This window comes from Hyaena hyaena, unplaced genomic scaffold (assembly GCF_003009895.1).
Source record: "Hyaena hyaena isolate Hyena2069 unplaced genomic scaffold, ASM300989v1 scaffold_266, whole genome shotgun sequence".
Taxonomy (NCBI): domain Eukaryota; kingdom Metazoa; phylum Chordata; class Mammalia; order Carnivora; family Hyaenidae; genus Hyaena; species Hyaena hyaena.
In genome coordinates, this window is record NW_024080900.1 from 1,625,983 (window position 1) to 1,639,036 (window position 13,054).

The following is a 13,054-nucleotide window of genomic DNA, read 5'->3' on the forward strand; positions in this document are numbered from 1 at the left end:
AGTCTTTGTCCAGCTATATGTGATAGAGCCTCCAGCAATAACTTCAGAGAGATGAAACCAGAGTTTAATAAAGTTTCCCACTGGACAAAGTTTCTCCACATTTTTTCTAGACTTAAATTTATCCATTCCCCATCTCGGTTATACCCTGAGAATTTACAGAATGCAATATTCTTCCTTGGCCCGTATCATCTCACTACTTTATGTGTTTTTTTTATTCGAGCCCATATTTCATTTGAAAATGTCAAAATACTGCCCACACATGGCCAGCACCCAGCCAAGAAGATAGAGTCACTTTATAAGGCCTGCCAAATGGGGTTCGGTGCTTATCTGATCATGAATCATGAAAGCATTTTGGACAGATGGTGTAATCATATCCGAGAATAATGACCTTTCAAGAGCAATGCTAATTGGATCACATGGCATGAGAGTTTCACATCTGTCACATGAGTGATCACACATGGCAGAGACCAAGTTTCCTTAAACTTTGGTTTGTTTCTATTTCCAGGAGTGGTTATAGTGTGTTCAGTAAATACTTGCAGCATGCTAACTGTATCAATTCATTCATTCGTTTTTCATTCATTCATCCATCCAGCACGTATGTTCTCAGTTCCTTCCACATGCCACACACCGTTCTATGTGGTTTTACTCTGTGAAGCTCTCTTTCCAGTTAGGGGAAGGTGATTAACAAATAAGTAGACCAATAAATAAATAATATGAATGCACTAATGATAAACACTATGAGGATGGCCTATAGAGTAATCGTGTGTGTGTATGTGTGTGTGTGTGTGTGTGTGTGTGTGCACATGCACGTGCAGGAGATGAATGTGGGAAAGCTCATGGGGACTAGGTGGTGACATTTCTGCTCATGTCTGAATGATGATAGGGAGCCAGGCATGTGGTGACCTGAAGAAAAGGATGCCTGGGAAAGAAAACAGAGAACAATAAATAGAAAAGTCCTGAGCTCCAAGAAGACCAGTAGGGTTATTACCCTCACTAGTGAGTGAGGGACAGAAAAGATCAGAATGAGGTCAGACATATAGTGAGGGGCTCTGGTACAGAGATTGGAATTTATTTTCTTAAAACCTAATACCAGTGAACGCTGATAATTTGCCACTTAACATACAGTAAATTGAAAATTTACTCTTGAGAATTATATGAGATAGGTAGTTATTAACATCATTCACAGAGCAGGACACTGAGGCACAGGGCAGTTAAGATTTGAACTGAGATCTTACCTCAGCAATTGGGTCCGGAGCTGGGCTCTCAGCCATATCTGTGGAATGAAAGCTTCTGTGTGGTTTAAAGCTGGGATGACATACCATCCTTACAGTGTGCAAAGGTCTCTCTGGCTGGGATGGGTTACAGAGGAACAAGAGTGATGCAAGGACAAAGGCTCAGAGGCTGCTGTTAAGACACAGGTGACGACTAGCTTTGTTGGGAGCAGTGGCCCTGGAGAGAGAAGTGGACAGATCTGGAGTGTGCTTTTGGTGTCATGACTTCAGATGGACTGGATGTGACTCCTGATAGAGAAACCAAGCATGGCTCAGATTTAAGAGAAGTCAGTTCAGGGTTGCCTGGATGCATAGTCATTTGAGTGTCTGACTTCAGCTCAGGTCATGATCTCACAGTTTGGGAGTTCGAGCTCCACGTGGGGCTCTGAGCTCACAGCTCGAAGCCTGGAGCCTGCTTTAGATTCCGTGTGTGAGTGTGTCTCTCTCTGTCCCCCTCCCCACTTGTGTGCGCATTCTCTCTCTCTCTCTCTCAAAAATAAATATTTAAAAAGCAAAAGAAATCAGGAGACTCTAGATGCTGGTGAGGATGTGGAGAAATGGGCACCCTCCTACACTTTTGGTGGGAATGTAAACTGGTGCAGCCCCTCTGGAAAACAGTGTGGAGGTTCCTCAAAAAATTAACAATAGAACTCCCCTATGATCCAGCAATAGCCCTGCTAGGAATTTACCCAAGGGATACAGAAATGCTGATGCATAGGAGCACATGTACCCCAATGTTCATAGCAGCACTCTCAACAATAGCCAAATCGTGGAAAGACCCTAAGTGTCCATCAACTGACAAGTGGATCAAGAAGATGTGGTTCATCTATACAATGGAATACTACATGGCAATGAGAAAAAATGAAATCTGGCCTTGTGTAGCAACATGGATGGACCTTGAGGGTGTTATGCTGAGCAAAATAAGTCAGGCAGAGAAGGACAAATACCATATGTTTGCACATATAGGAGGATTAGGAGGAACTTAACGGAGGACCATGGGGAGAAAGAAAGGGGAAAATAGTGGGGGAGAGGGAGGGAGGCAAACCATGAGAGACTCTTGAATGCTGAGAACAAACTGAGGGCTGATGGGGGTGGGAGGGAGGGGATGGGGGGTGATGGGCTCCTCAAGAGTCAGACATGTGTGCGTGATTGCGTGTGTGCCTGTGTTTGTGTACGCATACCTGCCTGTGTGTGTGGATTGGTGTGCATGTTTGTGTGTGTGGTTTTGTGGCTGCATCTTTATGTATGTGTCTGTGTGTCTATGTATATGTGTGTATGTGAATGCATATGTATATTTGTGTGAGTGTTTGTGAGTGTTTATGTGTCTGTATGAGTGTATGGGTGTGTGCCTGTGTGGGTGTCTGTGTGCACAGGTGTATTTCATCTCAGTCTCCCCATGTCTAACGGAATACCTATCATACACGAGAAGGACTGGGAAGGGAGGTTTTAGCTTTTCAACAAAGAACTCAAGGAAGATCAATGAAGGAATGGAGAGAGAAGGAGCCACAGAAGATTCAAGTTCTACTTCAGCCTCTGTAACCGGAGCGAGGACAGCTTCTTTGTGCCCTTGGCTCCGAGAGTGGAGGTGGTGTGTGTGAAATCAGAGTAAAGACCTTAACCCTGATGAATCTGGCTCTTCCTCGGAGCAAAATCCCTTGGCACACCCGCAGGTCAGGTTGTGTGGATTTTTGCTTCCACAGCAGCTTGTGGTGAACAGGCTTTTCCAGCTAAAACATTTAATCATTTTTCTTCTGTTATGTCTCCTCCCTTGGGCAAATTTACCTTCACACAATAATTACCTCATTCAGATTCTTTTAAAATGTCATTGGGTTTGATAGCTTCTCCAGTTGGATTTGTCCTCATAGGCAGACGGGAGGGTTATGACAGTGTTTACCTTCCATTATATGAAGTGGGCAGAGGAGAGAAAAATGGCGGGGGTTGGGGGGAAGAGGTAGGCTTGGAGAAACGGTTACCTGGTTACTTGGAAAAGGCAACAATTTTGCAGAACAGAAAAAACAAGAGAGCCATCAATTATGTGATTAAATATATTATAAAATTTTGTGTTCTCAAATGCATTCTTCTCTTTAGCCATCATTCATTCATTCATTCATTCATTCATGTGTCATTTTCCTCACTAGACTTCCATGGAGCATAGCCCACATGTCATAGGAGAAAGGACACCGACCTAGGATTCAGAAACAAGACATCACCATTTGTAAAGCCTGCACTGCTGGGAAGAAGGGGGAGGGTGCTCCCTCACACATTAAAAGGTCAAGGATTTCCTTTACATCTGAGTAAAACCCAAGACTCTTCCAAGGTTTGCCTTGTAATTCCTGGAGAAGAAGAATCCCATGACCCTCAGCCAGGGAAGATGGAGTTTGAAAACACAAGCCAGAGGAGAAAGAGGAGCACCCCAGGGTCAGGAGTCCAACTTCACATGAGATATTTGGAAGGGTTACCAACAACATGTATTTAAAAGAGGCCATCACGTTTATCCCACAAAATATTTAGGGCCACAGCACGTCACGGTGTTTATGCAGGGGAGCAAAGTGAAGAAAATCTAAGGAGGTGTCTATCCAGGGAATGAACTATTATGACATTCAGATTCTACTTGCTGGGTGAGATACTGTTAACTTCCAGAATCGGTGACGTGAAGGTCTGAAGTTACAGAGGGGCTGAGTACCTGGCCATAAGCTCCCTCACTGTAAGGGTGTCGAGGGTGACTTAAGTGTGGTCTTTGTCCTCTGGATGTTCCTTGTCTGATGGGGAGATGTACGGGCATATGGGTCACTTCTACAGTGAGTGGGGAGGTATGGGAGCAGTGACAGACATCACCCCACAATAGGGTTCTGCAGGAAGAGTTTGCTTTGGCTGTGGGCACTGGGGTGTTTGCATGGAGGAGGTGACATCTGAGCTGTGTTATTGTGGGTGAGTAGGGATTTCCCCCTCACAACAGAGAAGGGTTACTGAAGAGGAAAGGGCACTCAGGTGGAAGGAATAGTACATGGAGGGCAGAGCATCATCTCTGGGGAAACCCATGAGACGTTTAGGGTGCTGAACTGGGGGATCCTTGAAGAATAGCAAGGCGTGAGGCTGGAGGAGGCAGGGAGACCTTTGGAGGCCACAGTGGGCATCTGGATTTATCCCACAATCACCCTAGTGAAACTGAACTATCTCTTGGGCCATCCACCTCCTTCCCACATTGCTGGCAGGTAACCGGGAGGGTGTGATACCCTAAGCTGGAGCCTTCGGTAGCAGTGTGCTGAGACCACCACCACAAACTCAATGGCTCTCTTATTGTCTCACAGTTCTGGAAACAAGAAGGCTGGGGTCCAAGGGTTGGCAGGATGGCTCCTTCTGAGCCTGTGAGGGGGAATCGTTCTTGACTTCTCTCCTAACTTCCAGTGGTTTTCTGGCAATCTTTGGGTTTCCTTGGCTTGTGGAAGCATCACCTCGATCTCTGCCTTCATCTTCGAGGGGTCTTCTTTCTGTGTGCATCTGTTTTCAGACATCCCCTTTATATAAGGACAGCAGTGAAATTGAATCAGGACTCACCCTAATGAGCTCATGTTAGTTAGTTATATCTGCAGTGACCCTAATTCTGAGATACCGGGTATTATGGCTGCAATATAGGAAATTTGGGGGGACATAATTCACCCCTAACACCTTCTCAGCATAAAGGTCCCATGGGAAGAGGACAAGGAAGGTGGAGAGAATAAGGTTGAATGTGATGTGCGAGCGTCCAGCTGGCCATATGGGCAGTTTTCAAAGATGTTCTATAACATTTTCAGCTCTTTTTTAAGCCTCTTGTCCAACAAAGTCCATAGCTCCGTGTTGCTTTGAGAGTTCATTAAATTGCTTCTACATCTACTGTCAGGTGTCACCTGGGAGTAACTAGTGACCTAAACATTTTTTTCCAGATCTCTCTCTCTCTCTCTCTCAAAGTTTATTTATTTTGAATGAGAGGGAAAGCATAAGTTGGGGAGGGGCAATGAAAGAGGGAGGGAGAGAGAATCCCAAGCAGGGTCTGCACTGTCAGCGCAGAGCCTGATGCGGAGCTCAAACTCATGAACCGTGAGATCCTGACCTGAGCTGAAATCAAGAGTGAGATGCTTAACTGACTGAGCCACCCAGGTGCCCCTTTTCCAGATCTCTTGAAGAAAAAGACAAAGCAGTTTTTCTTCAGTGACTCCAGAGGTCCCCAAAAGTAGAATACTTAACTAGAAAATACTGAATCGCTTGCTTTCTATTGTGTTCTCAGCCCTGTGTTGTGGAGGTAGACCTTCAGACATTCTGGGAAAGAACAAAGTTGAGGGTTTGAGTTAGACAAGAAGGCAAAATAGAGCATTGGAGACATCCCAGAGTTGAGACCATGTGAGTGTGTGTCTCTTAGCTTAGGTTACTTTCAAGAAGAAATGAGGAGAAGTTAAAAAGTGAACCCCAAAGCATCTCAAGTCTCCAAGCACCTCAACTGTGTAAGTCTCATTCAGGACACCCATAATGAACTCACAACCAGCAGGACGAAGAATCACATGGGAGACAAGGTATGGAGGCTGGGTATAGCCTCTCGCCTGGGGCTGACTTAGCCCTGACTCCGAGACTGGATCTGAGTGTAGATTTCAGAGCCCATGTTCAAACCCTCTTGATTCTTGAATGTTGGCTCATGGGATTTCAGTGCCAAAGTGAGCATGGTCAGGAAAATAGGACTGGATATTGGTGGTGGCTGTGGTGTCTGGATTTCAGAGGCTGCAGGACCAAGTTCTTGACTCAGAGGTGGCCTGGATGCTCAGGACATGTGGGGTGAGTAACACCATCAGGTTCTTGGTATCTCACTGGACTCAGTACCAGTGATGGAGGCTGTTTTCACATCAGGCCGGAACTGTGGCTTATATTCTGAGTTTTCCTTCTGAACACTTAGCTTCTGGTCTGTTTGTCTCTTTGTGAACAAACTGATATTCCTTAACAATTCCCTTTACTGTTCAAAGTAGCCAAAGTAGACTCTGTAGACAAACCATGAGTGGCCCAGTAGGTGTTTAAGATACTTTATGCTAAAAATATGTTCAAAAGGGAAGACGGAAGGGAGGGAGGGAAGAAAGAAAGAAGGAAGGAAATAAGGAAGGAAAGAATTAAAGACAGAAGGGAATAAGGGAGGAAGGAAAGGAGAAAAAGAAAGGCTGACGAATGGATTGAGAATCTGGAGGCTCTGGTTTTATTTTATTTTTTTAAGTTTATTTATTTATTTTGAGAGAGAGCTAGCACTTGGGAGGGACAGAGAGAGAGGGAAAAAGAGAATCCCAAGCAGTCTCTGCACTGTCAGCACAGAGCTGGACTCGGGGTTTGAACTCATGAACCGCAAGAATATGACCTGAGCCAAAACCAAGAGTCAGACACATAGCCAACTGAGCCACCCAGGTGTCCCATGGAGGCTCTGGTTTTAGACCTGAGCAGTGACTCTGGATAAACTATTTCTCATTTCTGATCTCTAGAGAATTTATAGTATTATGAGTGAGCTTTTTAAAAATTATTATTTTTTTTTATGAGTGGATTTTAAAGGTCCCTTCTGGTTTAAACATCCTTTGAAACAATGTGATAGTTCCCTGCTTCATATATTTACTTTTTGAGTTTTTATTTCTTACCATCAAATGACTAGAATAAGGTAAGATTTAGATGGGATCACAGTCACTGATTTGGATCAATCTAAAAAAAAAAACAAAAAAAACCCCAATATGCTTTCTTCTTGCTCCAGGGAACTGGAAGCAGCAGTCTGCCTCCTTCCCCCACCGCAGAGCTGAGGCTCAGGAAAGCAGGTAGGGCTGCACCAGGCAGCTCTGCCCAAGCCCCTCACCACCCGCCCCCGCCCCCTTCTCCCCTCGCCCCCTCCCCCCCTCCCTGCCACTCGCCCATTACCTGTAGGAGGCTTCTCCTCAGCTGGTAAGCTTTGCATCATGAAGCAGCACATTCCTGTCTTTCATTGTGTGCTATAAAAGTCCAGGAAATGAAAATATAAAGGAGAGACATTTATCAAAATCCTCAGCACAGTTAAATCAGTGAACTGTGCACCAGGACATTTATTCTTATTAAGCATTAAAATGGCAGAAACCAGTGATTGTCGCTGATTCACCCCTTAAGGTAGGAAGACAGCATCACAAAGTCTCCCTCAAGATGACCACACGGCCTGGCTCACTTGCTGGTACAGGGTGCATGTCAAGATGGCGGCTCTTGGGGCGCCTGGGGGGCTCAGTCGGTTGGGCGTCCGACTTTGGCTCAGGTCATGATCTCATGGTTTGTGGGTTCAAGCCTCATGTCGGGCTCTGTGCTGACAGCTGGCTCAGAGCCAGGAGCCTCTTTCAGATTCTGTGTCTCCCTCTCTCTCTGACCCTCCCTGCTCTCGCTGTCTCTCTCTCTCAGAAATAAACAAAAACATTAAAAAAATTGAAATTAAAAGATGGTGGCTCTCAGCTTAGATACTTTTTCTCTGGATGAAGGCACTGTCTTCCAGGCTTTGGATTCAACACCCTGTCTCAGGGACAGAGGAGGCCGGAGGGGCTTGGCAGCCTTGCTGTCTTGAGAAACTTTTCCATGTTTCCAAATTCTTCTCCCACCCAGAAGGGAAAGCAGGGTAAGCTACAGCTGGGATTCCAGCTGTCATGGTTGGTTTCCTGTGTCAGGCTGGCTCATGCTTCCCAGTTGTTTGGTCGAACACTTATCTGATGTTGCTGTGAGGGTAATTTTAGGATGTGAATGACATTTTAAATCAGTAGACTTTGAATAAGGCAGATTACCCTCCATTATGGGGAGGGGCCTCAACCAATCACTTGAAGGCTGGAAAAGCCAAGACTGAAGTTTCCCAAAAAGAAAGCAACTCTCAAAACTGCAACTAGAAACCTGGCCTGAGTTTCCAGCCCGCTGCCTTGTGGAGTCCAGACTCAAGATCATAACATCAGCTCTTACCTCAATTTCCAGCCTGCTGGCCTTAGAGATTTCAGACTCTCTGCACAGTCTCAGGAGCTCGTTCCTTAAAATCTCTCTCTCACTGTCTTTATATGTCTATGTCTCTATCTATATCTGTCTATATTTATCTATCTGTATCTATCCTATATTTATCTAGCTCGTATTCGTTCTATTTCTTCGGAGAACCTCCTGATTAATATAACAGTCCTATCTTTAATTCCCACTGATCATGTTTTCTTTTTTCATTAAAATTTTTTTAAGTTTATTTATTTGAGAGAGAGAGAGAAAGAGCTGGGGAGGGGTAGAGAGAAAAGCCCAAAGAGGCTCCACACTGTTAGCACAGAGCCTGATTCAGGGCTCAAACTCACAAACTGAGATCATGACCTGAGCCGAAACCAAGAGTCAGACGCTCAGCCAGCTGAGCTACCCAGGCGCCTCAGTGTTTTCTCTGTTATGTCAGTTTCCTCACCTAGTTTTAGGAAAATATTCCTATCAAGTCTAGTAAGAGTTTTTGAAAATACACCCCCATCATCTTCTATGTTAGGATCTCTTTCCAGGCTGCAACCTTTCAATAATACTGATGCCTGGGCCCCTTCTGACAATCTGAACCAGCAGACTCAGGGTGGGCTTTGGGTATTCAGTCTTTAAAATGTGTCCCAGAAGGGAAAAAATAATTAAGGATAGGAAGGCAGGCAAACCATAAGAGACTCTTAAATACTGAGAACAAACGGAGGGTTGATGGGATGTGGGGGGAAATGGGTGATGGGCATGGAGAAGGGTACTTGTTAGGATGAGCACTGGGTGTTATATGGAAACCAGCATGACAATAAACTATAATTTAAAAAATCTTTAAAAAAATAAAATGTGTTCCAGATAAATTCGATGTGAGGGAAGCCAACTACCATCAGCTTGTTAATAACACCGGACCTTTCTCCTGTCCCAACACTGTTACAATCTGGGACCTGGGACCTTTCACCCTGTCACACCCCTGTCTCGACACGTGGAAACTTCACACCTTCTCCTCCTCATGTTTTTGCACATATTTCCATCCAGCTGAAATCCACCCTACCAAACACACACTCCCCCCCTCAGCAAACTCGTATTAATCCTTTAAGTCCCTGCAGAGAGGTGATGCTTTGCCTACATGTCTAACACCTAGATGTTGATCACGTCTAACTGCTCTTCTCCGTTTGGCTACAAACTTCAAAGTTGAGCATCACATCTTTATATCCTCATTACCCGGCATGATGCCTGACATATAAAGTTCAATAAATTTTTGCTGAATTTAAATTGCAAAGCAAGCTTCTCTTGTACTGATTCCATGCTCACCAAGCAACCTTTTGATAATTTGACTTCCTGGTAGCTGGCACTGATGGAGCAAATGCATGTTCCGACAGATGTGAATGCCTGCGCCACATGACAGTGCATTCAGTTTTAGCAGTGAATTAATAAATTGCAGCCTTGGTTTACACATACAGAATTTGTTGAATAAATGGCTTGCTTATGGTCATAGCTCAATTATCCCAATACAGATGATCCTCCAAGCCTATTATTTGAAGACCGATTTTTATTTATTCTCTTGAATTGGCTCTCTTCTTCAGCCCTGACTAGTTTCCTCTCTTTTCCCTTCTGTGGATAGTTAAAAGCTGGCACTGAATGTGATCCTATCAGAAAGGTAAAACTGGTGTTGTGCCATGGTTGATGTTCCTGATTGTCTGGGCCGAAAGCTAGGACAGAATCCACCAGACGTTGGTAAGGTGGGTCCCAAGCCCATCCCTGATCTACTGAGGGTACTGTGGTAAAATCTAACATGGAACAGTGTCTGTGTGAGTGGTGCCAGGAAGATAGGGCTCTCACTTCTTGGCTGGAAGGTAGCTGATGAAGGCTGAGTCAGGCTGGCCTGTGTACATAGACACTGATCTTTCTTACACTTAGGTTTGAGACAGATGGGTCATCTCATGTACTTTGCTCTTTGGGGCAGCTCTGACTGCTGATATTTGCATTCTGGCCCAGTTGCAGAAAGCAGGCTCTTTCTGGTAGCTGTTGAAGGCCACAGGTCCCTGGGCAGAGGACTTTCTCCCCGCAAGAACCCTGGAGTCAGTGTCTTACCGTCAGAGCCCCCTAGCTAGGGATCCGTGGGTGTGGGACCCATGTGCCCAGAGCAACAGGCAGACCTTGCCTCTTGTTGGCTTTTCTCTGGAGCTGGGATTCACTTCATGGTCTCTGTGTGCTGAAATTTAAGGATGAGATGTCTGTTGAAGGGAAGTGAAACAGGACTGGCTAAATAGGCTGGTGTTGGCCTCTAAACCCACCTTCCTCCAAATCATCGCCTCATTAGAAAACTCTTTCCTCATCCCAGATTCCATTCTCCACACCATCCTGTAACAACCATGGGATTCTGTAGAAAACTGGAGTTCCTTCCCCACCCCTCCTGCTTCAAGTCACCATGGGATGCTAGAGAGGGTTCTCCAGAGGCCCAGACACGCCCTCTCCACCATGGCTGTCACAGCGGGTCCCCGCCCAGCCTGCTTCTGTCCCTGTGCCATCCCCTGCCGTGACCTATCACCTGCAGTCACACTGTGGGGTCACAGCAGTGCTGCGTCCGCCTTCCAGCCCACCTCCCTGTGCCTCTGCTTTTCCTGTGGCTCCCACCCTGACAGGCTATTGATCTTAAGCTAGGGATGGGGGAGGGAGGCCGGGGTGGGCGTGGGAAAAGGGAGGATGGGGGGGTAGGGAGGACGTGGCGTGGGGGGTTGGGGCGGCCAGCTTCGGTGGCTGGTTTAAGGCCACGTGATGTATCCATAGCACAGCTACACTAGAGACAGATAAGCCCCTCTAATCCTTTGCGTCTTCCATCTGAAAGTCTGATTTGGGGGAGGCAGAGCAGGGCTCATGATGCCCGGAGCAGCCTGGGCTGGGTCCTCCAGCCACTGGCAGGTTGGCTCTGTGTCCCGTGGGAGTCTGAGAAGGAGAATTTGAGACAGCAGCAGGGAGTAGACGAGAGCGGATGCAAAGCCAAGTCCAGAGGCAGGAGCAGGGATGTGGACGTGGGCAGAGGGCAGACTGGAGTGTGGACGTGCCCCGAGCTGGATCTGGCAGGACCTGTTCCAGGAGGCAGGAGGGCAGACAGGCCAGAGGATGGCCCGCTGCGAAGCCGTCTGGACACTGTCCTGGGCAGTGACTGTGCCAATCCACTCTGAAGACTAGAGAGGTGGCTCTTTCGGGCCCTCGTCCCCCAGACGCCAGCCAGGCGACCTCATCCCAGAGCTCCCTGTCCCTTCCTGGCACAATCACAACGCAAGAAATAACCACGTGAAACCCTGGGCCACCAGTTCTCAACCGAAGTGCCTTCTAAAACACAGATGCTGGGGCCCCGTCCACATCTCTTGAATTATGCTGTCTAGGGGAGGGGCCCAGGGATGTGTATTTTTTTTTAAATTTTTTAATGTTTGTTCATTTTTTAAAATTTATTTATTTCTAGGAGAGAGAGAGACAGCGTGAGCAGGGGAGGGTCAGAGAGAGAGGGAGTCACAGACTCAAACAGGCTCCAGGCTCTGAGCTAGCATCAGCACAGAGCCCGACGCGAGGCTCGAACCCACGAACCACGAGATCATGACCTAAGCGAAAGTTGGACGCTTAACCGACTAAGCCACCCAGGCGCCCCAGGGATGTGTATTTTTAAAAAAGCTTTCTAAGTAATGCTTGTCTATCTCTTCAAAGGGGCTTCACTGCTGGGTGTCATAGTACTTTGACAGCTTTCCCAAAAGTCCACAGACACAGTCCCACATTTTCTGGGGTCATGGGTTTGTAGCACAGCTTCAAGCATCACATAATTTGAATAACTGGTAGCATCTTCTGTTATTTCGTGCCCACCTGAGGCAGGTGTGCAGGCTCAGCCCCTTGCTTAGTTTTCACGGCTCATAGTAGCCCTTTGTGAACAGTGCCGGAGAAAAGACAAGAACTCTAGGAATAGTGAGTAATGCGTGCGAGGCCAGAGAATTCAAGGCAACAGTAAACACACATGTGAGCACATAGACGTTCACATTTGATTTGTTACACAGGAGAGAAGTGAACACTGCGGGAAAATGAGAAAGTGCCAAAGACAATGCAAGAGAAAATGGAAAATTCGTACATTCACTCTGCACCCTCAGAGACTGCCAGTTCCAGGTGTGTGTGTGTGTGTGTGTGTGTGTGTGTGTGTGTGTGTGTGAGCGTGCGTGCGCACGTGCACGTGCATGTGTGTGTATGCGTGCATGTCTTTATATCAACATGGGATCATGCTGTGTATGCTATTTTATAATAACTGTGCTTTGAAATTTAATAATAAGTCATAAGCAATTATGTTCTCTTAAGAATACCAACATAGTATTAGGTTTTAAGCATGGATTTCACTAGGAAATCATTATAAAAAATATCTTGGGGCACCTAGGTGGCTCAGTCGGTTGGGCATGTAACTTTGGCTCATGTCATGATCTTGTGGTCTGTGAGTTTGAGCCCCAAGTTGGGCTGTGTGCTGACAGCTCAGAGCCTGGAGCCTGCTTTGGATTCTGTGTCTCTCTCTCAGCCCCTCCTCCACTCATGATCTGTCTCTGTCTCTCAAAAATAAATAAATAAAAAAAATTTTTAATGTTTATGAGAGACCTAGTGTGAACTGGGGTGGGGGGATGGCAGAACAGAGAGAGAGGGAGACACAGAATCCAAAGCAGGCTCCGGGCTCTGACCTGTCAATACAGAACCCTACAAGGGGCTCGAACCCCTGAACTGTGAGATCATGACCTGTGTTGAAGTTGAACATTCAACTGACTGGGCCACCCAGGTGCCTCCCCACCCCA